Source organism: Phaethon aethereus (assembly GCF_964289735.1).
Source record: "Phaethon aethereus genome assembly, chromosome: 25".
NCBI classification, from domain to species: domain Eukaryota; kingdom Metazoa; phylum Chordata; class Aves; order Phaethontiformes; family Phaethontidae; genus Phaethon; species Phaethon aethereus.
In genome coordinates, this window is record NC_138601.1 from 6515199 (window position 1) to 6522129 (window position 6931).

Sequence of the window (6931 nt, forward strand, 5' to 3'; positions counted from 1 at the left end):
TAGAAATTTCAGTGGTTCAGTACAAAAATTAGTGGCGTCTAAGTCTTCCAGTGAGAAATCCTTTTCTCTTGAAGTGCACAAAATTCCCTCTATACTAACAGCTACTTTGGCTCATGAAACTATTGGGTTACATGCTGTTTAACTGTTAGCTTCCAGTTGCTGGCACCCATGTTATAAGCACATGGATACGTTTCTATGTTGTTCCGTAGAATTCTGCAGAAGAGTAAGGGGGTTGTTTTTGTCTGGAAAGATGTTTGTTACATGTTTGTATGAGTCCTTCCTTTCAGGTTGACTGAACTTCTTGGCTTCCATTCACAAAAAGAACATGTGCGGGTAGTTTCAGTATCAGTGAGGATGCTTGTGTGCAACATGCTTCACAGCTTCATGCTTAATTCGTGGAAGGAAGATTTAATGCCATTTTTTCCCTAGAATTCATGCAGGCAACATCCCTCAAGAGTGAAGGTTAGCTTCTCAAAAATCAAGAAGCCTGATGGATTCAGTGTATCTGGAAATGACTGGCCAGGATCAGGGATAGAATTTATGGAACAAATAGCTCCTGAAATGAATGTTTTATTTCAAAGTTTGCTGCAAGATGGAAGCTGTTTTATGAAGTGTTAGTTTTCTCTGCAGTTATGTCTCATAGGATTGTCCAAGCATCTGCAAGTATACTGAGCTAACTAGATGATCTTAGATAACGTTTCCAGCAAAATCTAGAGATAAGCACTGCAGAAGAGAGATTTCAATAAACTCTGCAGGAACTGCAAGGAGCCCCAGTAGTAGCTGTGAAATGGAACAGTGAAACATTATGAAATCTCGGGCTGGTGCTGCGTATTGCAGCATCAAGCTGCTGCTCCACAGACACATCAAGGCACATCCACCCTGAGTTGATGTGCCCGTTGCTGTCACACCCTGCGGTGCGACGAGTCCAGCACAAGGAGCCGGGAAGGCTTCCTCAGGCGTTGCTGAAAACTGCCTGGCATCACTCCATGATGCGATGCTCATAACCAGCCGAGCACCTGAGTTCACTTTCCTCTACTTGCCCGCCTCAGTGGGCTTACCAATGCTGGAAACAGGCACTGACATGTCTTCTGACCATGCTGAGGACAGTTCCCAGTCATGGGCAGATGAATAAAGCTGAGAAAACTTCAGTTCCTGCAACAAGCAGGGGCTGAGAGGCAGCTGTGGCTGTGTCTAGGGAGAGGCTGAAGAGCGTGACAAGGCAAGAGTCTTCATTTATCACCAGGGAATGTCTCTTACAGACTTTGAGTTGTGCATCCTCAGCCCTGGCTGCTTGCAGGTATTCAGGGGGTGTCTCAGGTGTGTTGGTTATGAGTATTAAATAAAAAATTAATCTTTGGGATTCTTTTCTGCTTGAGAGACCTCTGAAAGGCCGCTCCAGAGAAGCGGTGATCATCTGTGCCTCTCACACTGGTATAAAAAAAAGTGTGAATTGAACTGCAAGGTGAGATTTAAAACACAGGACTTATTTTGAAACAGTTTTTGGGGTTTTTTTGCCCTGGACATGACTAGTGGAGAGACCATGCAATTACAATGAACTCTCAAAGCTGAGAGTTTAATGGCTTCAGGAAAACCTGCCCTTGCGCATTGACTGACATGCTTCAGGTCAGAGCCAAGACAGGAGGGGGAGGAGGGGGAAGATGCCTTGGGGACGGATGGCACCATAGTTGTTTGCAATGAGGCCTCTTCCCTTTTCCTGTGCTGAAACTGTGACAAGCTCCTGCCCAGAAGAGGACGGTGGAATATTTAAGCCTGAAAGGCTCACCCGGTGTGGGCATGCATTCACCCAGTTGCACTTAAATGGCAGAATTGTCATGTGCTCTGCGGTAACACAGACGTGCGTTGGCTGAAAGCAGAGGCTAGGAGAGAATGAAGTCTTCTTCCTTTGGGGTGTGTGCGGCAGCTGCAGGGGGTGAGGCTGAGATGGCCTCGGTGGCAGGCTGGCGTGATGGCACGGTGACGGGTGTGTGGGCTGAGCACGCGCAAGCTCCTGTCGGCTCCCGTGGCACCACCTTCCTGAGCTCTGCCTTCACAGCCTCCTTCGGACCGATGTGTTTGGGAGAAGCTGCTGAGGCTGCTGAGCGTGTTTGTGGGGGTACGACTGGCCTGTTGCCCACCCTTTTCTGTGGTGGTGAACCCTCATTCGTCCTTCCTACCTCTGGTCAGTTCTTGTCAGGAAAATTCAATTTGCTTATGTTGCTACACAGAGAAAAACTGTGGAAGATTTATCTGGGGAATATGACTCATTCTCGTAATTATACATTATAAACTAATTTCCATTATATAATCATCAAGCAATTTTATTTACACCAGATAATCCCATAGAAAAATATTTCTCCACGCTAAAGAAGTATGACTGTGTTGGAGGCAGAACACTGTTCTTGGTCTGAGGATGTACGCTGCTCTTCCTTCCATTGAGGTTCAGCTGCCTAACACTTAGCATGAAATTGTTCTCCTTTCCACTTAAGTTTAAATGACGAGGAGTTTTTTCTTAGCCCAATAAAAAGCTAGATGTTTGAAAACTGAAAAATCTAAGAAAATTTGATTCGGATTAGTTGAAACATATTAGGGCTTGATGACATTTACTATTTTAATAGTGCATTAACTGAGAGTTCTAAACAAAAAGTAATTCCCACCTAATGCTTCCCCATTGTTTACTCGATAGTGAGGGCACGATGTGCTTTGGAATCTTTTTTCCCACTAACTCAGCTGTTGGTGCCTGGCAGCAGTTCCATCCAGAAATATTTGGGGTTGAAAATGTTGGCAATACCAACTATTTCAGTGAAAAGTTTCATTTTCTCTAAATGAGTTTTTGTAGTTAGAAATAGTTGTGTCAAAAAGCTGTGCCCCATTCTTTTCCTAGCAGTGGGACACTCAATCAGTGGACTTTGGTTTGTTCCCACAGCAGTTTGTGCAATTGTCATGAACCCCTGGTGCCCAGTGGGAGCATCTTCAAGTATTTTTAGTATCACTTAGTGATACTAAAGGATGTATTGCTCATTCTGTTTCTTTCTTCCTCTGTATATTTACGGCCATCTATACATCTAATAAAATAAAGCAGTGCGTTATTAGAGCTCGGTGAAATTCTATGAAAACCATCTGCATATGATCATTCCCTGCATGCCTAAACATACATAGGCTTTTTTTAAGTGAAGGTTTTTTAAATACCTGTTTTGAAGTGAGAGAGTAAGTAAGTCCCCACCTCTCCTGCACTCTTCTGCAAGGCAGGGTGTAAGTCTTGGCATCTGCCCACTCCACGAGATGTGTGGTCATGGGGAATACCCCTGGAACCTATCCTTGTCGCATCTGATGGTCCTGACACAGCCCATTCACCCGCCTGTCAGTTAAAGCTGGACCGCAGCACTGGGAGGTGATCTGCTGCCCTCTGTGTAAGGGTGGTCAGTAGCATCCAACCCAGCAAACATCTCTCCTGTAGGAAGAAAAATAATTCTGGCATACATTATACTTGATCTGTTACTCATTCGTTATTGCAGGGACTGATGAAACATGAAAGGACACCTTCAGAAGATCCACCACCCAATGGAACGATGGTGATTATGATAGGAACAGTAATTAGGTGAGTCAGAGCTGTAAGAGACTTTTAGAGTACAAACCCTTTGGTTGGGAACTTCTTCATTTTGGGTCTAAACAGCCCCTTTCACAGCTGACTCCTTGGGGTCTCACCTAACGCTACTTCATTGGCAAAACCTTCGTCAGCCAAGGGTTGTTGTAACACAATCACAACGCCTACAGAGAGCCTGGGTTTCACTGTGCTCCTGCCCAATGGCATGATGCAAAATATTCCAGCGCCTTTCGAAAAATATAAACAGGTATTAGCAAATTGGTGCAGCGAGTTTCAGCCTGGCGTCCATTCCGTGCCCTTACACACAGGAGAACACAGCCGGGGCCTGCAAAGAGGCGGGGAGGAAGCCTGCACTGTCTCCTGCAATAGTCACACACACAGAATCGGGTCATGTCAACCTCACTGCAAATGTGACCACCGAGCACAGGCGAGCGAGCTGCAGCACGATGTCAGGGCTGATAGCTTGTTCCGAGTTTTCAGCTAGCAGGATCTCCCCGGCACATACCGCAGACACTACTTCATCTGTTCAGGCAAGTGTTTCTGTGAGCAGAAAACTAGCCGAGCAATCAGAGCTGGGTTTCTGCAGCCTCGGTGAGAGCCGAGTGCCCTCTAGAGAGCAGGCTGCAGGCCGTGGCCAGGGCCTGTGATGTCCTCCTGCATCTCCAAAGATCCCATGTAGTGAAACCTGAAATGTGTCTGAATCGCTCAGCGCCGCGGCACAGGGATCGGCAGCAGCGGGGGGGAATGCTTCCCCGCGCCGCTGCCGTGCAGTGATTGCAAATACGCGTTACGAGGACTGAAATTACTGTACATCATTACAGTTTATATGTGTATCATTACAGTTTATATAATATTATTTTATTTACATATTATTGTACTTTGGCTTTATAGTCTAATGGTAACTTACATTTAGCCACAGGTAGTACTAGCCAAACTTATCTGCACCTCCTGGCCTCAGTAAGATGTAGGTCTCACATGAAGCAGTGTCTGCTCTCAGTCCCACGTGCTGCGATGATGCCCTTTTACCCTCCCTGGGTGGGCTGGAGCGAGGACAGGGGAGGACTGCACCAGACCAGGCGCTTGGGAGCAGGTCGGCGTTGCGTTTGGCTCTGCCAGTTGAGAACAGCTGACACCTTATGGAGAGACCTGGAAAGTACCAGGATGCCTGGGCTGCTGGTATTTACCAGGTGCTTCCTCCGTTTCCTTATTCTTTGGAACAAGCAGCATGTGCATGAAATGATAATTTATTATTCCAGCTCCTCTTAAGTTTTTATCTGAAATCAAATACAGTGCTTAAGTCTTGGGCAGACTACCCGTTTTGCCCTTTGTTCTCAGGCAAACACACGTTCAGTTTCTCTTTTTCCTCTGAAAAAAAACCCAAGCCAAAACAGTGTAAATGTTTTCACAAGTGTTTCAGGTTGATATTTCCGTACGTGGAGGCAAGAGGGAAATGCCAGTGCTGATGGCAGTTGAAAAGTGAAAACTCAGGTGCCAAATTCACAGGATTTTAGTTTCAGTGGGGAACCGTCTCTCACTTCAGGCAGGATTTGCTTCATGCTGTTTTGGCCAATATCCTCAGTCGGAGGAGCGAGCGGCAGCTGGCACGTCTGCAGAACGCGGGTGGTTTGTACGACGGGGGGCAGCTGCCAGGGAGAAACCTCTCTCTGGGAAGAGCAACGTGGCAAACCCAGCACAAAGCCAGAGAAGGGGTGCGTGCTGCTGGCGTTGACCCCTTCGTCCCTGGTGCACATCAGCCAGCACCTGCTGGCAGCCGTTGCTGCCCGGTTCTTCCCAGGCTCTGGTCGAAGCCGCGAGAGGGGTCCCTGGGGTGCGGCGGCAGCAGCTCCGGCGAGGCCAGGGAGCCAGCGCCGCCTTCCCAGCTCTGCCCGCTCCGCATCCCCACTGCTTCTCACAGCCCTGCCCACCGGGCATCAGCCTTGTTGCCTCTCTGCTTCAAAGCCAAAATACCATCCTCCCTTTGCCCCCGTCCCCGTCTCCCTGCTTACTGCACTGCATAAACCAACCAGGAGCAGAGGCAGAAACGCTACTCTTCCAGTTGTGTGGTATATTCAGGAGTGGAATTTGGGGAAATGCACTTGCTTTTATGCTTCAAATATTTTTTAATTTCTCAGCAAAGGACTCCAAAAATATTTTGCATGTGTTTAGGTGCGAGAAATGTTTGTGCCATGTTACACAGGCTAGAAAAAGGGCTTTCGGGCCATCTGCTTTTTCCGTCCTGCGGGTGTCTCTGCACAGCTATGGATGTCCAACCACCCCTTGGCTGTCACAAGAGAAGGGGAGATTCATGATGAAATTTGAATGCTGTCATCTCAGCACCTGCTCTCGGCTCTGCTTACAGTCACCCAAGAGCGGAGGCACTTGCGTTGCACTGTCCCTGTCCCCAGGCAGATCTGACACAGAAGAAATGGGATTTGCTCTGCAGAGGGCAGACTCACTCAGACAGGCTTACATTACAGAAGCCCAGGTGAGGTCAGAAGACACCCCCTCTCCCCTGATGGCTGTGATGCAGATCTGTTAAGATGTGTATGACTGACATCATACTCCCCAGCAGCCAACACGTCTCACAATTTAATGCCTGACACATCCGGACAGCAGTTGGAGTTGTGCACCAGGAACAGCTGCTAAGCCGATAACTGTATGGATATACACCATCCTGAGCTTGCTTTTTCATGGAAATTTCTGGCACTCATCTCTCTGTTCTCCTTTCATTGACGAGCTCCAGCTCCGCTTACTTCCTCCTTTGTTGCTCCGCAATGAATTTAAGCACAATGCTCTGTGGGAAACACACAGGCATCCTCCTCAGCTGTGCAGATGATGGAGGATGTCCTGCAAGAATGGGCAAGGTACACTACAGGCTTTGACAGGGAGGAGGTGGACAAGACCTGCAAGGTCAGCGAGGCCGTTCTCTGGCTCCCGCCGGCCAAGCAGCTTTGTTCCCAGTGGAGTATGATCCTGAGCAGGTTAGGTGACCCCTGTGCATGGATCAGCAGCTGATTTTCTAAAGGAACTCAGTTTCCAGACACAGGTTTCTTGATTGCATCAGGCAGAAGCAAAGTTTTATTAGAGAATTTTTTTCACCAGCAAGTACATTAGTGATCCTGACTAACTCAGGTAACTTCTAGAGATTACAGCATTACAGAACAGAAGTAGCAGAACAGAGAAGGTGGCCCCCAGTGGGCCCCTTTAGATACACGGCAAAGCATTGCTGAATTTCTTTTACTTTCTCTGCATAGAGGTGTGCAGTGAACATCGAGTGTTCTTGTTTTGTCTGTGGGTTCCTTTGTATATCATCTTCTAGTCCATCCCTCC